This window comes from Thamnophis sirtalis, unplaced genomic scaffold (genome assembly GCF_051295495.1).
Source record: "Thamnophis sirtalis isolate CommonGarterSnake01/CBP01778 unplaced genomic scaffold, rThaSir2_p1.2 scaffold_13, whole genome shotgun sequence".
NCBI lineage: Eukaryota > Metazoa > Chordata > Lepidosauria > Squamata > Natricidae > Thamnophis > Thamnophis sirtalis.
Window position 1 is genome coordinate 15,581,336 of NW_028261393.1, and position 18,379 is coordinate 15,599,714.

Here is an 18,379-nt window from a genome sequence, read left to right on the forward strand (position 1 = left end):
CATAACTATAAAAAAGATAAGGGTTATATTACTGTAAATTACAGTAATCATCTATATAAAATCTTTAAAGTTTTAAGATTTTCACAAAGGTAGTCCAAATTTCAGTCCTCAACTGGAACTGAGAAAATGTTTCACCAGACAGAGCTCTAAGTAGCCCCATGTGCTTCTAATTAAACTATTGCTACCTAAATGGGGATAAAAATGTACATTTTCAAATTTTGTATTTTAGCATTAAAATCGGAAGACATGTTTCTTTTGATTACTGTAGAAGCATCTGGAGGATTTACCATACAATAATTGCAAGTTCCAATGCCTATTTCCTAAAACAATTAACGAAGAATTATTTTCAAAAATATTTCAAATAAAAATGTTTGCAATTTGATTCTTTAGACCAGTGGTCCCCAACCCCCGGTCCGTGGACCGGTGCCGGGCCGTAGAGTACCTGGCACCGGGCCGCACAGCGGCCGGGGGCCATGATCGCTGCAGCGGCCGGGGGACATGATCGCTGCAGCGCAAAGCCTCCTGGGCCGTGTGCAAAAGCTCCTGGGCCGTGCGCAAAGGCTCCAGGGAAGAGAGCCCCGCGCAGGTACGCAATCAATGTGTCGTCGCGAACAACGCCCTCCCACCCCTGCGCGCGCTCAGCGGGCCACGGTAAAATTATCAAAGGCTGACTGGTCCGCGGCGATAAAAAGGTTGGGGACCACTGCTTTAGACCAGTGAGATTCATTAGTTGCCAATGTTAATTTTCTTATGCTATAATTAAATAATACATTGGTGCATTCCATAAAAAGTAGTTTGAAAATAATATAGAACTATAATAGTATAGAATGAATGCTGCTTTAAAAATTACACAGCAATGTAGAAGCTAAAAACCATTTCAGGAACACTATCCTGCCAAACACAACCATAGCTATAATGCTGACTCCTTCCCATTCATCTTGTACCAGTGGCGGGTTGCAGGCGGAATGCCCCGGTATGGGCGTGCCAGAGCCAGCTTGGAGCACTGGATACCGTTCCAGTACGGTGCTCCGGAGGGCCCACCTGCCCGCCTGAGCTCACTGGAGTTTAAAGGCTTCTGTGCTTCCGCGCAGGCACATGGCGCATACAGCGCCTGCGCAACACTCCACGGAGCAACTGGAGCACCGCAGTGTCACGGAGGCGCTTGAATGCATGCATGCGCTGCGCACGTGTACACGTGCACTGCGCACATCCATGAGAATGCTGCCGGCCCCGTTCCAACCATACCAGTTGGAATGGGATTTGCAACCCACTACTGTCTTGTACTTAATACAGATATGTTTATATTCTGTAAAAAGAATGGGGAGAAACTGAGTTATACTTTGGGCTATATGCCAAAACAATTTGGGAAAATACCAGCCAAAATAGAATATTTTTACAAATTCCTCTACCACTCAAGCTTTGAAGTGGAGAACCAAATATATGCTTACGTGCAGCCACAGCCATAATTGTTTTTTCAAAAAAAGTAAACATGATCCCCAGGAGGGGGGATATTTCCCATTTTAAATATGGATACAGGACGTTTGTTTGCAGAATTGTTTATAGGGGTGTGGTGTATTAATGAGATACGTATCTTTCAAACAAACTCCACCTAAGGTTTCAGTTAACTGAATGAATGTCTCCATGGTTTCCTGAGAATTACATTACATCACAACACTTTCAAATAAACATAAGGAAAAACCCTGAAAGATGCAGATAGGCATCCACAACTATTTTACTCCAGTTACTTCTTGACTTACAACAGTTCATTTAGTGACAGTTTGAAGTTACAATGGCACTGAAAAACGGTTAAGACCATTTTTCACTTATGACTATTGCATCATTCCCATAGTCATGTGATTTACATACAGATGCTTGACAACTGGTTCATATTTATGGAGGTTGCAGTGTCCTGGGGTCCTTTTGCATACTTCTGACAAGCAATGTCAATGGGGAAGCCTGATTCATTTAACAACCATATTACTAAGTTAGCAACTGCAGTGATTCACTTAACAAATGTGGCAAGAAAGTTGTAACTTAACAAATTTCTCAGTTAGCAACATAAATTTTAGGGTCAATTGTGGTCTTAAGTCAAGGATTAGCTATATATCCTGTCCTTATTGTATTCTTTTCTGAACTTTAAACCACCGAAACCAGATCAAAGGGCTCTCTCTTCTTTTCTATTTTGAAATTAAAATAAAAGATGTACTTTTCCCATTTTAAAATGGTAAAAACTTTTTATTTAAATTAAATAATTATGGAATGAATAATGCTAAAGAGGTGACTCTAAAAAATATTTTTGCTCTATTTGTGGTGTGCAACTTAGTTATGTTCCTCAATTTCACTCATCAGTCACTCATTCACTAACATCAGTGAAGACCCCTATTAATAATATTAATTAATCTAACATTATCTCAGTCTGGAATAAATTCTCTCAGATACTATATTCTTGCCACACTGATAGTCAAGATACTAGGTTTTGGTTTGATGGAGGTTGTTCACTGTAGATTATTTTTCTTTGTTCTTACTGGATTGTCCATTTTGGAATTCTTTTAATGCAAACCGGGTTAATGAAGAATGCATTAATAAAACACTGGCTCCCACCAGTTACTCTATTACACTTCATTATATATTACAAATACTCACTAATGAAATATTTAACATCTCTGATCATATAATATTGCACATTTAATATCGTAAAATATAATAAAGTGCATTTTTATTACTGTACAAATGTTTCAAGAAAATAAAAAAGATTCCATGCTTCTTAAAGGATAAAAAATTGCATATACAAAGTAATCCAATCAGAATTGGGCAATTTTATATTCAATTAGCATATATTGCACTGTACTTGTGTTTTTTTCTAGTTATACTACAATGAAAGCAGCTTCATCTGTTTTCTAGTTGTCACTCAGGTTAACTAATTTAAACATGTTCTACTGAATTAAGATTCAGAATGTTTAGAATAATAGAGTGGGGAGGGACTTTGGAGGTCTTCTAGTCCAACCCTCTGCTCCACACAAGTGGCTGTCTAGTCTCTTCTTAAAAGTCTCCAGTGATGACAAGGGCTTTGATATTTGTATCTATAAATATTCATAAACAAACAAACTATGTTTTACCAATGTGATTTTTTCCCTTTTCATTAGAAAACTGTAGATTTGGAAAACTGGCCTCTGAGTATTAAGCATAACAATTAATGTAGCAAAGACAACAGGAAGTAAAAATATGCCTAACCTTTGAAATGTTAGACCACACCCGTTTCTGATGAAGCAACACAATTATGTTTATTTTTGAAGCTGATAAAACACAAAGAAAATGTACAACAGTAATGCAAAGATTTTTCCTTTGATTGTGTCCGATTCTTGGAGATTGCCTGGACAAGTTACTGTGGTTTTCTTGGCAAGGTTTTTCAGAAGCAGTTTGCCTCCTTCCTAGTCCTGAGAAAATGACCAGCCCAAAGTTATATTCTAGCCTGATGCCTTAACCATGACATTAAACTGACTCTATATTTAATCAGCATATTATAGAACACAAAATCATTTCTAGTATTCATTTATTAGGCTCTATTAAACATCTATTTATGGCTATCTAGGGCCTAATATAACACTTAAAGAGGCCATGTGATCATTATTTCTGAAATTCCCAGCAGACTTCCAATAAGCAGTCAATGGTAGGAGCCAGATTCACTTAACAATCATATGATTCACCTAACAACTGCAGCGATTCATTTAACAATGTGACAAATAGGTGACAAATAGGTCATAAAATCAGGCACAATTCAGTTAACAACTGTGCCTTGCTTAGCAACAGAAATTCTGGTCCCCACTGTATTTCCTAGAATATAGTTTTGAAACCTTAAAACTATAATGACTAGGCAGTTAACCTAGAAGCATAAAATATAGATAAATGATCAACAGAGAGATAAGATTAGTTGCTAACAGCAAGACCACTTGTTTTTATATTACACAAAAAGGGCTATAATTTGGCAGAGATATACAAGAATCTATGAAACAGCGATCTTAATACATGAACTATATAAGCTTTTATGACAACTGAAAAGACTACCAGTAGTCCTCACCTTACAAAAAGTGGAATTAAGAAATTTGTTGTTAAACAGTGCAGTTGCTGAACAAGCACAGCTGATATAAATGGAGATCATGTGAACCCAGGAAGCTGCAACTATCATAAATACAAGTTGGTTGTCAAGCATCCAGTCACAATCACATGACTGCAGGGATGCTGCAACAGTTGTCACTTTTTCAGCACTATTGTAACTTTGAATAGTTGCTAAATGAATGATTGTACCGTAAGTCAAATACTATCTGTTAAGTGGTTTAGCACTGATAAAATTATTGTATCAATGGTCATTCATGAATTCATTTAAAATTGGCTAAATTGTGAACATAACTTGAGAACTACCTATATTAAAGATGTAACTTGACACACATTCTAAAAGTAGCTGGTAGTATGTTCCTAAGGGCAGCAAATACTTTAAAGATTACAACAAACACATTCAATCAAATCTGGTAAATAATTGACAACCAGTACAAAAGTGTAAGTATTGGAATGACTTGATCACTGCATTGTGTTCCATAGAAAGCCAGTTTGTACCAACTGAAGTTTTCAGATGCTATCCAATTACTTACTATAACACACTGAAATAATCAAAATATGCTATTAGAACATGAATAAATGCAACTTTGTATTTCATAGTTGTAAATTCATCATCTATTAACTTTAAATGCTATAAATCTAAGTCTATCATTTGTCTCTTTGGCAAAGAATTTTAAGTAGGTCTCATTGTCCTGGAAGATGAGATTTTTTTTCATATTGCCTCTAAATTTGAAATGTTCTAATACCTTAATAAGAAAAAAAATGTTTATACAGTCCCTCAATTGTGCAATTTCTTATTAGTTTCTTTAAAAGAGTATTAAAATGCAAAATAACAATTAGGTTATCTTGAAGGATATGTTACTGTCAAGCACCGTATCTTTATTTGTTCAATGTCTATTTAAACTTGTTATAGTTATCCTAATTTGATATTTATGACATTCAAAGTCTCACAACGTTATTTATAGGCCCAATCAATATTGAATTCTCTACTAGCCTACAGTTATAGTGTTGAAAGACTATAGTTAGAATTCTCTTATTAACCCAGGATTACATTAAACAAAACTCTGACAGCTGCCACAACTGATAACATTGCCAGTGAACTTAAGACAAACTGGGTAATTTTTTAACCCACTGACTGTTGGGGAGGGGAATCATTCCTGAAATCAGAATTGAAATACTTCACCAAATTAAGGTTAAATTATTTAAAAATAATCAATAAATCCAACATAGTGAAAGGTGTTCATTACATATAATGAAGTGAAAGCCACAAATCATATTATGCATTTAACATTTGTCTGGAATGTTTATGGAGATTCTCAGTCATCCAGATCATGGTTGCCCCAAAGGTGCTTTTCAAAAGGCAACTGGATTGTTTTTTCCATGAAAACATTTTGCTTCTCATTCAAGAAGCTTCATCAATTCTTCGGTGTGGAATATTTATTATATAATGCCAGCTAAATAACTACAGTAAATGCAGTGGGACTATTAAGAGACTATAAACAACACAAAGCATCTGTACTACCATAACTATTCACTATTAACATAACCAATATGGGCCAAAATCATTTGCAATAAATGAGTATGCAAGCTTAAATCTTAGTGATTTCACAGAACATTCCATGTACTTTGGAAGTAGTTTGTAGCTGACTTTATCTGGGATATTTATATTTCTCAGGTTATGGCATTAATCCATTTAAGTACTAACTTTGCCTAACTTCCTGAGAGCATCTACATGTGGCTAATGCATGTAGTGCTTTATCAAATTGAATTTAAAGCAACCATAGTTAAGTGAAAACTCACTAGAAGTTTTCTTTTTAAGTGATCTGGGCACTTTAATTTGTAACTGATTAGTTTCTATTGCAGTAACCACAATATGGTTTTGCAATTAAAACAATACTGGTAAATGCAAAAAAGGCAATCACATAATATAACTTGGTTGCAGTTCCATATATCATCTCACTGTTTGTACATCTTGCTTAAAGAATCACCCACCCTATTTACTATAAGTGAAAAATACACATAACTCATTAATATTTATCTCATTCTTTGAAGAAATTTTGCTTCTCATCCAAGAATACATGGTGGAGAATCAAAGGATTCAATCATCATCCAGTCAAAGCCTGAAGGTGCTTCTTGGATGTGAAGCAAACCAAAAGCCAGAAAGTCCAGTTGCCTCTTGAAAAAGCATCTTTGGGACAGACCAACAAAATGTTTTCATGCTGTATTTAGGTCTAAGATGTATGGCAATCAAAACAATGTAGCTTCTGTCGTCATTAAACAGAACTAGGGTATGCTATCATAGGTGTCAGTAGGCCTTTATTGTTGTTTATTTTGAAATCCACGACCTTGCTGTCATAACCAGGCGAGCCCCAAGGTGTTCAGTTCATCTCAGTATATGCTAGAGAGATTTCCTGTACCTGATCAGCTTTGTCTCTCTCTGGGTGTGTGTCCCTCTCTTCCCACCCTCCCAAAAACGCTTACACAACTGCAGACGGCCCCTCCCCCCTTCAAACTCGAAACTGTCACCGCTGTATCTTTGGTGCCATTGCAAAACAAATAAACCAAGAAAACCCAGGAAGATGAAGATCTGAGAGACAGGAGGGCTCTGAATCCAGACCACAATCCAACTGACCCAGGGGATATAGAAAAGGGAAAGGGGAAACGCAGGAGGCTATCGCGGAAGCTAAACCCGCCAGCTCGCCTTTTAATCTTTCAACCTCGCCTCTCTTCTTCTCTTCTCCCCCTTCACCACCAGCACCGACATTCGCGCGCGCGCTCTCTCCTCAACCCGACGCGCTCACCTCACTTGAGTCACACACCGTCTTCCATCCCATAATCCCACCTCCTTCCTCCGGCCGAGAGGCTGCCAGGCGGGCACGCAGACACCGCTCCACACGCTTCTCTCTCTCTCTCTCTCTTCCTCCGGCTGACGAAGCGCCCCCTTTCCCTCCGTCCCACACCTTTCACTGCACCACCTCGCCATACCGTCTCCACCACTACCACCACCACCCCGCGGCTCAACGAAGCCGGACGCTCCCTCCGCACCTCAAGAGCGAGGAACACGGCTGCCCCCGCGGCCGGGCAAGAGGCCAACGGCACCTGAGAGCCTCCCGGGGCTGTCCAGGCAGCGGCCCCGCCCTGCCAGGAGAGAGAGGAAGACCAGGTCCCTTCTCGCGCCGACGCCAACCGACGCGCCTTCGCCTCCTCCGGTCCCAAGTCAGTCACTCCGACCGCTCCAGTCGAAGGGATGGACGGCCAGACAGATAGCCGTCTCCTTCGGCGAGCACGACGCACCTCGCTGAGGTACAGCGGGGGACGAGAAGAAAAGGGACGAGGGACGGAAGTCGCTTGCGTCGCCGCCTCACTTGCCTGCCTCCTCCCCAGGTGGGGATGCTCGGACGCCGATAAGCCTTTCGCGAGGGTGCTGGCAGTGGTCGAAGGCGCCCCCCTCCCCTTTCCCCTCAGACGGTCTCGCTGCTCGGCTGGCTCTCGTTCAATCGCGCTCTCCTCTCCCTCTCTCTCTCCCTCCTTCACCCACCTCTCCTCTTCTCCCCCCCCCCCGCCCCATAACATAGTAGTAAGTTTCTATTGGCGGGGAGGAGAAGGCGGAGTTCCTCAGGGGCTCAGCCATTGGCTCTCGGCCGCGGAGAGGGAGGGAACCAAAGCGGAGCGGGGAGAGAGAGAGAGAGAGAGACGACTTGTGTGGTGGTGAGAACGAGGGAGCGCGGGACGCGCGGAGGGCTTCGTGGGAGACGGAACGGCAGCGGGAAGGAGGGGGGGGAAAGCGCAAGCGCGCAAGGAGAAAAGCGGCAGTGGCGAGTGGGGAAGATAGGTAGCGAAAGAGCGCGCGCGCGCGCGCGCGAGGCTCGCGCCCTCTTCAAAATAAATGAATCCCAACGGCCATCTGGGTCAGTTATGAGGAAAAGGTGCGCGCGCAGGCGTGCTCGCTTATTTCTTTAAAACCCCCCCTCCCCTTTCCTCGTTTCCTTCCCGCTATGGGAGTTGCAGTCCTTTTCTGTGGATCGCCCTCGGGACTTAACCTGCTTTTTTTTCCTTCTTCTTCCCTTTCCCTCCGCCCTACACAAAAAAATAAAATAAATAAAGGAAGGAGATGGGGAAGATAACAATGGCTCGTCGGCCCAGACGTCTTTGACCAAAAGGCGGGGCTGCCGAGGTGTAATAATAGTACGAGCGGAATGGACGAAGGAAGCGAGGCATCCAATAGAGTCGGAGTCTGGAGCGCTGCGTCAGATGGAAAAAAGCAGCTTGGCTTAAAAACGCTTGCAGGAGAAGCTGGACCCCGGTTTACACAATTAATCCAGCTTCCTGTGGCAGTCTCCGCATGCCTTATGCTAATCCCTTGAGCTGCTGGGTCCACTCGACGCAAGAGGTGAAAAGGTGATGATTATTCTAGTAGTGAATGATTCAAGGTTCAAGAAGCTGCCATCAAGGGCTATCCAGTCTGTCCCCCCCCAAAAAAAGTCAGCCTACTGTTTTGTTTTTATTTTTTTTCCTCCCAAGCATTTGCTGTACAGAAAAATACACTGCCTCTGAATGTGGAGGCTCCATCTCTTTGGCTTTTGATAAATCGTGTCATCTCACTGACTGGGTGATAGCTATATCTGTGGCAGTGAGAACAATCCATTAACTGTGTATTTTGTGAAATCCTTTCTTTTGTCCCCTGCCCATCTGATTAGATTAAATGCAAACTATCAAAGCTACCAAGTGGTGCAAGATTGTATGAGAAAATGATCTTTTAATTGCATGGGTCCTGAATTTCTCATACAAACTTGCACTCTTTAGTAGCCTTGACAGTGAGTACTTAACGCCTAATATTGCTACACCCACATGAGAAATTGCATATAGTCCTCAAGTTTACAGCCATTTGTTTAGCAATTGTTGGAAGTTACGATTGATGGAAATAGTGACAATCTTCGCACTTAAAACTAATTCCACTGCATTTGTGTGTGGTCACATGAAAAAAAAATGGGTGCTTGGTAACCATCATCTACTTACAACAGTTACAGCACCATGGTTCATGTGATCACCATTGATCTTTTCCAGTCAGCTTTCCACAAACAAAATATATGGGGTAAGCCAGATTCACCTAAAAACCACAGAAAAAGATTGGGCAGGACTCAACTACCTCAGCGACAGATGTTCCAATCCCAATTGCTGTCATAAATCAAGGATCACTGGTAGTCTGAACTAGACATAGCTTAATCCACTTGCCAGTATCCTGAGAAACAACTACTATGTCAACAGTGTTTCATACTATAAAGAAGCAGACCGTCCCTCCTATGCATTTTACTTCTGGAAGTTCCTTGAAACAAATACCTATCACTTTCTTTGCTATGGCATCATAGCACAACTTAAAACATCAAGCACAGTGAAACCGGGAAGGGTTGGCTCTGCATATTTAAGTATAGCATTATGCTTTTAAAAACTAAATCTGAAACATGCAGCTTGCTCAACTGAAGGAGGAAATTGTAGCAAAATAAATCTTTCATGGGGAAAAAAATAGCTTCTACCACATATTTGTTCTGAAGAGTATTATACCAAGGGGGCACACACATTGGGTAGGTTAAGAGTAATGCAGCTGGCCTCCTATAGCAGCAAAAGGTGTACATGAGATTTTTAAACTACCTGTGTTTACTGGAAAATAAAACTGGGTCTTATTTTCTTTTGGGCCCCAAAATAAGCACTAGGTCTTATTTGGAGGCGGGGTTGTCTTACTTTTTTTCCCCATGTACGGGAGGCCCATTTCTGCTTGCTCACAACAGGGCAGGAGGCTGTGCAGCATGCTAGTGTTACGTGGGGTGAAGCTGCCCCACGGGCCCTGCACTGGCTTACCTCAGGGCCCCTGCAGCCAGGTCACCTATGTCCCGACACCTGCCTCACCTCATGATGGCTCTGGCAGCCCCATCCAGCAGAACCCTGGGTGGGCCCAGCTCACTTCTGCTTGTGGCCGTAATGGAGCAGAAGGCCGAGCAATGCTTTAGTGCCATGACCACAAGGTGATAGGGGGTGGAGCTGCCACACACACCCTGTACCGTCTTACCTCAGGGCCCCCACAATCAGGCCATCCATGCCCTAACACCTATCTTGCCTCACAGCCACAGCACCAGTACACTACCTGGTTTCCTGTTCTGTTGCAGCCGCGAGTAAGCAGAAGTGGGCTGGCAGCCACCTGTGCACCTGGTTGCTAGTGCAGATATTGGAGTGTGGATGTCCTGTCTGCTGGGGCCCTGAGATAAGCTGGTTTGGGGAAGCTATACCACCATCCTGTGTCGCCTCATGGCCGCAGCGCCGCAAGCAACCAAATGGCACAGGTTCTTAAGTAGGGCTTATTTTGAGGGTACGGCTTATATTAGGTGCACGTATAAAACATGCCAGGGCTTATTTTTGGGATAGGTCTTATTTTCATGAAAACTGTATACACAGGTAGTGCTTAGCTTCCCACCCCAACTGGGACTGAAATTTCATTCACAAGTTATAGTGATAAGTAAATTGGATTTGATTTCACCACAAGAGTTATGGCAATCATTAAGAACCTCATGGTCATTAAGTGAATCATGCAGATGTTAAATGAATCCAGCTTCCCCAATGGGTGGTGGGTTTTTTTTGTTGGAAATTAGTATTGCAAATCGCAATCTTATTACTGTAGGACGGCTGTAACCAGTTGTAAATGCAAGCTGGTTGCATTTGGGCTCACGTGACTATGGAGTGGTGCAATAATCATAAATGGGACTACAGGTTTTAAATTACTTCATAATTTTGAACCATCATTAAACCAATAGTTATAAGTCAAGGACTACCTGTATTCCTCACAGTAGTGACATATGAAAAGGATGTATCCCCTTATCATAGAAAGGCATTGGGTGGCTCTCTCTAATATGTGTCACACTCACAGTACAAGAGATACTTTACAGCCAGTCATTAAAGACTGAAACATCCATGGCTTCCCTTTCACAAAAAATGGCTGAAAAATAATTGTATTAACACACATACTTCTAATACAGATATACCTCCATGCACGTAACAACACTGCAATCCAACAAGCTCTTTTTTTCTAACACTGTTATCAACATTTATAAAAAGCATGCCATTTATTACACATAAGAGTTTTAAAAAATCCAGGATTCTTCATATGGAAAGGATATTAAAAGGGAAAATAATTATAATTCTCAATTGGGTGGTGTGTGTTTTTAATCTCTCTCTTACATACAAGGGAAGCATAATCTCTCATACTGGCTTTGCATACTACAGTAATCTATGAATCAAAGTATATAATGGTTGGGTTGACGCAAGACAGTAAGCCAAAACCAAAATCAATAAACTATAGATTTGTCTGCTATGTGAATCAGGCCTTAGAATTACTATTTTATATACTGCATGTACACACCATATTTTCTCTCTCATGCTTATTTAAAGACTTCCCTTCATTTTATTCCACCTAAAATCAGCACGGGCTCAGAGCAAGTGACTAGCCAACAATCACATAATGAAAAATAATAATGAATTTGGTGGTCAAGTGTGGATTTAAATCTGTGTTTGCTGGTTGAGGTTTGACCCCATAACTGTTGTATTATCTCTTTACTACATTCTCAAATATCTGACTAAGGATCTCACTGCAATATTCTCTAATCAACAAAACAGGTATGGTGGTCCCATTGTAGCCTTTCCACTGCAAAATATTTAAACAATCTGCAATTATTCTAAAGCAGATTCTAAATTATTCACTATTTCAAAAGCTCAGCTTTAGAATTATTGATGTCTTTTAACTACATATGAAAGGTACAACTTTATGTATACTGATCCAAAGTAAGTATAGCTGTTTTTCTATTTGGACATATAGCATAATATTTCCAATTACAGGTAATTCTCAATTTACAATGGTTCATCTAATGACCATTCAAGGCACTAAAAAAGTGATTTATGATTGTTTTTCACACTTATGACTGTTGCAATATACTCATGGACATGTGATTCAAATTCATACAATTGACACATGTTTATGACAGTCACAGCATCCTGGGATCATCTTTTGTGATCTTCTGACAAGCAAAGTCAGCGAGGAAGCCAGATTCACTTAACAACTGTGTTACTAACTTAATAACCGCAGTGATTCACTTAATAACAATGGCAAGGAAGGTCATAAAATGGGGCACAAATCACTTTACAACATAAATTTTGGACCGAATTATGGTCTTAAATTGAGGACTACCTGTACAACTTTACATAAGAGATATCCAAAGGATGAACATTGTGGTACTGAGTGTGAATGCAGTCAAGAGTCACCGTCTTAGGTAGTGTTTTTAGTAGTCTATAACATGCCTCCCAACATTGTAACTGGAACACTTGAGAAATTTTACTGAAGGAACAATAGATAGATGCCACTTTTAAATGTGATTACACAATCTAGGACCTGGATTACAATCCAACAATTTTGATCAAAGCTATTTCCATTGTAGCAACTGAGCTGATCTCATCAAATTTCAGCAGGGACAGCGCTGAATAATGCTTGGGTTGAAGACTAGCAGGAAATCCCAGGCTTGGAAGCCAGGCTGAGAAGTCAAAGGAAAGTATACCCTGGAAAAAAGCAATGGCAAATCATTTTATGCTGTTGCCAAAATCCTACATGGATGTGCCTGTATAGTTCCCAGGAATCAAACTTGGATTGATCTTGGGGGGAGGGGCAGGATCAAGAAGACTATGAATTTCTTTTTTTTAAAAAATCACTTGAAAGCATAACAATATATAACACAATCAAACAAAGTAGAATTGTGTGCACAAGCTTGATCCATTTTTAATTCAAAATGAAAGTTTGCTTTAAAATGATGAGATTAAAACAATTGAGGAAATAGCTTTTGTTTTCTAGTGCACCAAAAATCCATGTTGCCTCTTGCATTATGAAGATGGTAAAAAGTCACTTACATTAGAAGGGACATTTTCTACAATCCTATTTGAAAGTTTAAATATGCTACAAGTGTGTCTTGTGATCCCTGTAGTTAAATATTACACAGAACGAGATTTGTCAAGCCTGAAAAGAAAGATTGCATAAGTAAATGTATTACGTCTCTTTATATGTCTCTTTTCTTCTGTGGTGCCAAATAAAGCACCTGGGGCCTATTTTTATCTGCTGCTGTTTCTAGCTTCCAGCAGACAGACAGGATGCATATTTTCCAAAGGGTAATTTTTGGAATGTATTCATATACTGTTGCTTCTGTTTAAAGTTAATACAATGTATTTTAGTGCATTACCAATTTTGTTAGTCTTGAGTTTGTCACTTATCAACAGAAGAATACCTTCAATCTTTGAAAGATTGAAATATTTGAAAGATATTCAATCATGCCTTTATGCTGAAGGAACTATCTTCCATCCTTCTTTACTTCAATGTTAACACACTTTTTTAAAAAATCAGCTTTGGTGGGATCCATGAAAGAGTGTGTGAAATGGTAGTAAGGCTGCAAAAGAAAGGGGCCAACTTGTTTCCTACCAGCAAGAAAAACAGTGAATGGACTTCTGCTCAGTAAATATTTCTGAGAGTATTCTGGATCTAAACCATTACTCTCCTATTTATTAATTTTAATCCTACACGGTTAGATTATGCACCATGTTGCTTATTTTTATGGGCGAGACATAAATGTGTGAAATAAGATGTAACCATAAGACACTATTACTGTTTTAGGTAGTTTATTTGTCTTTTCTCCTTGAGGGAGCTGGGGGCTAGTGATACAGTTTTTGCTTGTTTATTTTTATAATTCATTGAGAATTGTGTAGATAATACATGTAAATGATTATATTTTATTTTGCTTAAATTCTTCAATGCATTTTTTTTTCCAGGAAGAGAAAGCAGCCAAAAGGGAAAGAAAGTCTGAAAAAAGTCCTCTTTTCACCTCGGTCTGTGTACCAGAGCCAGCTGGCTGCAAACTCTCCATTCAGGGAATTTCAAAACATTTTCCCTCCTCTCTTGGGGCTCCTGCACAGACAGCAGCCCGGGAGGTGGTAGTTACTAACAATAGACACTCATGTTGCAGAAAAACACGCAGATGCAGCCCCCCCACGTGCTGAAGGCCTTTTATGGGGAAAAAATGTTCCTGGTCATGCATATTAATAATGGCGGCCTCCTAGAAAGATTTCCTAAAATAAAGACATTTGACTACATTAAAGACAGCCGGCCCTTGACAGCTTCTTGAATGGATGCCATTTGAGGAGGCGTAGCTGCTGCGTCTTAGATTCTTTCAACTTGTCATTTAGCACAAAAACAAACATTGGTCATTAAGTGAAGGGTTGAAACGACATGTTTACAGTGGTGATCCTGGAATAATCATTAAGAGGAGAGTGAGAAGTGAAGGGATTAGAGCGCGCGACAGGGAGGCCAGAGAAGTTTATAGGCGTCTCAAGAAATTGGGGGGGGGGAGGGAGGCTCAGCCTTAAAAATGCAAAACAGCCATACTTGATCTAGGTTACGTTGGAGCACTCCCCCCACCCCCCGATATTCCTCAGAAATACTGAGTAGTTATTATTCTTTCATTTTTATAACCGAAGGCCAGTCTAGGGGAGAAAAAATAATGATAGCTACTCCATGCTGGGTCCATTTTACCTGCTACATAGCCTAGGCAAAGTTGTCTGCAGATTGTTAAAAGAAAAGGCAATATGGCCACAACAAGTTAACCAAATCTGTGTACAAGCAACACGCAAACAACAATGCATTGGTTGCACAGTCGTGTTACCATTGGCTTGGTTCCACCGTCTGAGATGCTCCAAATGTGCATATAAAATAAACAAAACTATTACCTCCCTTCGACCTATTAGATCGCACAGGTTAGGCCTCCTCCGAGTTCCATCCGCCAGTCAGTGCCGACTGGCGACTACGCGGAGGAGAGCCTTCTCAGTAGCAGCTCCGACCCTTTGGAACGATCTCCCCGTGGAGATTCGCACCCTCACCACCCTCCAGACCTTCCGCACAGCCCTTAAGATCTGGCTATCCCGTCAGGCCTGGGGATAAGATTCTAATTCGCCCCCACCCGAATGTTGAATGAAAGTTGTGTTTTATTGCTTTATTTTTTTTCTTATTCACGTATTGTCTTATGTTTTGTCTTGCACTCCCCCTCCCATGAATTGTAAGCCGCCCTGAGTCCCCTCAGGGAAAAGGGCGGCCTATAAAACACAAATAAAATCTAAAATCTAAAAAACTATTATGCTTTGGACTCAAAGATGACCTTATCTTCTTTTTGCCATATAATGACTTGCTTGAGAATAACTTGCATAATCCACTGCCCAGACACAACAATTTGCAATTCATTTGCATTATTCAGTTTTACGTTAATGTGGCATTCCCGTGATTACTCAGGATTACTTGAGCAAGTAACTAGTATGCTTTTATGGTATTGACAATTGGCTGAGCACCTCTTAAGGTATTAAATTGCCAAACAGGCTTGAAACCTATGAACAAGTGTAGCGAGGCAGGCAAGCTATACCATTTCAATACTTTTGTATGTTTCAGTGTGAAGCATGGTAATCATTAAAAATCATATATAGAATATTTTTTAACCATGAGTTTTCTAAAAATAGAAGCGTAGTGTTGTGGCATTTTAGTGACAATTTTTATAAGCTTTTCCGATTCATGAGCCTTTAAAGTACGGTAGCAGTGAATTTATTAAAGATTCTTTATTGCTTTTGCTATAGAGGATTAACGGAGCTACCTTTTGAAAACTTTTTAATGATTTAATAATCAAATTACTCAAAATGTGAACAAATCTCACAATTGTATTAGTCAATACCATCAACTGACTGATCTCTTATCACGCTTAAAAATGCTTCTCTCTCATGCTTATTTCTTTCATGATCAAAAGGATGACATTAGACAGCAGGGCTTTTGAAAAAGACTGCTTTAAATCTGGTCTCCTCTCCCCATATTGTTTACTCCCATCTGATGGGACTGAATTCAGCTCATGGACCACACTTAATTCTCACTTTTTTCTATAATATCCAAAACCTGGGGTGCAGATTTACTGCTGCTGTTCATAGCCGATTTATATGCCATTATATTGCTCAGTATCATGTAAAATATTATTAAAGTTTAAAACCAGTAGCTATATCTATAAGTAAAAAAAAATAGTGCAGAAGAAAGAATGTATTAAAATATATTTAGAATGGGATCTGCCTATTGAAATAAATGTATTGATTATTTTAGTATTTCATATTTAAACTTCACCAGTATTGTATTATTGGAGGCCTTTGAGGTTCAGGAGCTGTAGCTGGCTGGCAGATTCGCTCCCTGGTATAGCATAGGCCAGCTTCATAATACAGCATACAAGTCCAAAAAGGATATTTAAGTAAGAGTGACCTTATAGATCTCAGAGAAAAAAATCCACACAAATACTGTATCTTATATACATTATATATCATCTAGTCTGGTGTTCCCTCCACAGTTTGGCAGATCCATATACAAAATAAGAAACAGCAAACTTTTGATCATCTGCATTCTGAGTACTCCAATGGCCAGAAGCAAACTCATATCTCCAATGGCCAGAAGCAAACTCAATCCAGACAAGACCGAGTGGCTTTTGATGTTTCCTCCCAAGGATAACCCAGATTTTCCATCTATTAGCCTGGGGGCTGAAAGTCTACAACCCTCAGAGAGGGCTCGCAACTTGGGTGTCCTCCTGGATCCGCAGCTGACTTTAGAACATCATCTGTCAGCTGTGACCAGGGGGGCCTTTGCCCAGGTTCGCCTGGTGCACCAGTTGCGTCCCTATCTGGACCGGGAGGCACTTCAAATGGTCACTCATGCCCTCGTCACTTCAAGGCTCGACTACTGCAACGCACTCTACATGGGGCTGCCCTTGAAGAGTGTTCGAAGACTGCAGCTGGTCCAGAATGCAGCCGCGTGAGCGATATCAGGGGTACCTCGGTACACCCGTGTTACACCTATCCTCCGCAAGCTGCACTGGCTCCCTATTAGTCTCCGGACGCGCTACAAAGTGCTGATTACCTTTAAAGCCCTACATGGCACTGGACCTGGATATCTGAGAGACCGTCTCCTGCTACACACCTCCCAACGTCCGATAACAACTCACAGGTTAGGCCTCCTCCGGGTGCCGTCTGCCGGACAATGCCAGCTGGCGACCACTCGGGGGAGAGCCTTTTCTGTTGCTGCTCCGGCTCTGTGGAACGAGTTACCAACAGAGATCCGGACCCTCCCCACCCTTGCAGCCTTCCAAAAAGCCACCAAAACCTGGCTGTTCCGGTAGGCCTGGGGTTGCTGACTCAAACCAGGTCAACCCCCAATTAATCCGGATGTATGTTGTGTTTTTAAAATGTTTGTATTGTCTTATGTTCTTCCCCTGTATGTTATTTTATTTTATTCGTACTTGTAAGCTGCCCTGAGTCTCCCCCGGGATTGGGCGGCATATAAACCCATTAAATTGACAAATTGACAATTGAAATTGATATCTACAGCATAGGCTCCAGAAGAACAACTATAACAATGTAAACCAGCTGATACCAAATCATATCACAATCAGCCCTGTTTGTTTGTTTATTTATCTCTTGTTGAGTAAAACAAATGTATGACAAACTCAATCTTGTAGATAAGCAAAATACATTTATTGATTGTCATTTTCTAATAATTCCAGAAAAAAACAGTATTCCCCATTATTGAGCAACTGATAGTTTGCACTGCTATGATTCAGTCAGGAGCATGAAAAGTGCATAAAAGGAGAAAGCCCAGAAAGCAGGAATAAACCATGTCCATTTGCAATCGTGCTGTTCCTGGATTACAATCAATAAGTCAATTTTTAAAAACCTAATAGCCTCAAAGTCTGGTTTTCTAGCCTAAAGCAAATTTTAGAACAGCCATTCACTAATTCTATTCATAGAGTAAGAATTAGTAAATCAAAGCCCACAATTTGCTAACTTCATTATTTAAACTCAGAAATCTGATTGGCAGATATTTAGATTGTAACCTCATCCAGTAACAATACCTAATAATTTAATATAAAAGAACTCCAAATACTCAAGAGGAAAATTGTACATATAACCCCTAGTTTATTTTTTTTAATGCATGATCATTTTCAGTCCAAAGAACCAAGCCAAATAATTATATTAAAACCAATAAAACAACTAGCTCCTTGCAAATATATTAAACAATTCATGGCAGACGTGATAAATCTTTGTATTTAAAATCTCTGTCCTGTTTTTAACAATCTTAACTCTAATATTAGCCCCTTTTTAAATTATTTTTTTGTGAAAAGCATTTTGA

At 40.4% G+C, this 18,379-nt stretch overlaps 1 protein-coding gene and 1 long non-coding RNA gene across 24 annotated transcripts in view; one reads left to right on the top strand and one right to left on the bottom strand.

The window, feature by feature from the left end:
- The window catches only part of EPB41 (erythrocyte membrane protein band 4.1), a 58,917-nt gene extending 51,288 nt beyond the window's left edge, over positions 1–7,629 (bottom strand). For 10 of the 22 annotated variants that reach the window (XM_087728169.1, XM_087728168.1, XM_087728167.1 and 7 more), the window contains exon 1: positions 6,912–7,055. The gene's annotated coding sequence lies outside the window, so the exon portion shown is untranslated. Of the gene's footprint in view, positions 1–6,911; positions 7,056–7,155; positions 7,175–7,479 lie in introns of those variants that run through there. The other 12 variants (XM_087728173.1, XM_087728172.1, XM_087728178.1 and 9 more) reach the window with 5 other exon arrangements.
- Positions 7,630–7,794: 165 nt separating this feature from the next.
- LOC148043078 (uncharacterized) lies at positions 7,795–8,753 on the top strand. Of its 2 annotated transcripts, none has more exons than XR_015698320.1 (2): positions 7,795–7,818; positions 8,215–8,753. It is a non-coding gene; the product is annotated as an uncharacterized LOC148043078 (long non-coding RNA). The 2 variants fall into 2 exon arrangements; XR_015698321.1 differs by lacking the exon at positions 7,795–7,818 and adding an exon at positions 7,923–8,036.
- Positions 8,754–18,379: the final 9,626 nt, after the last annotated feature.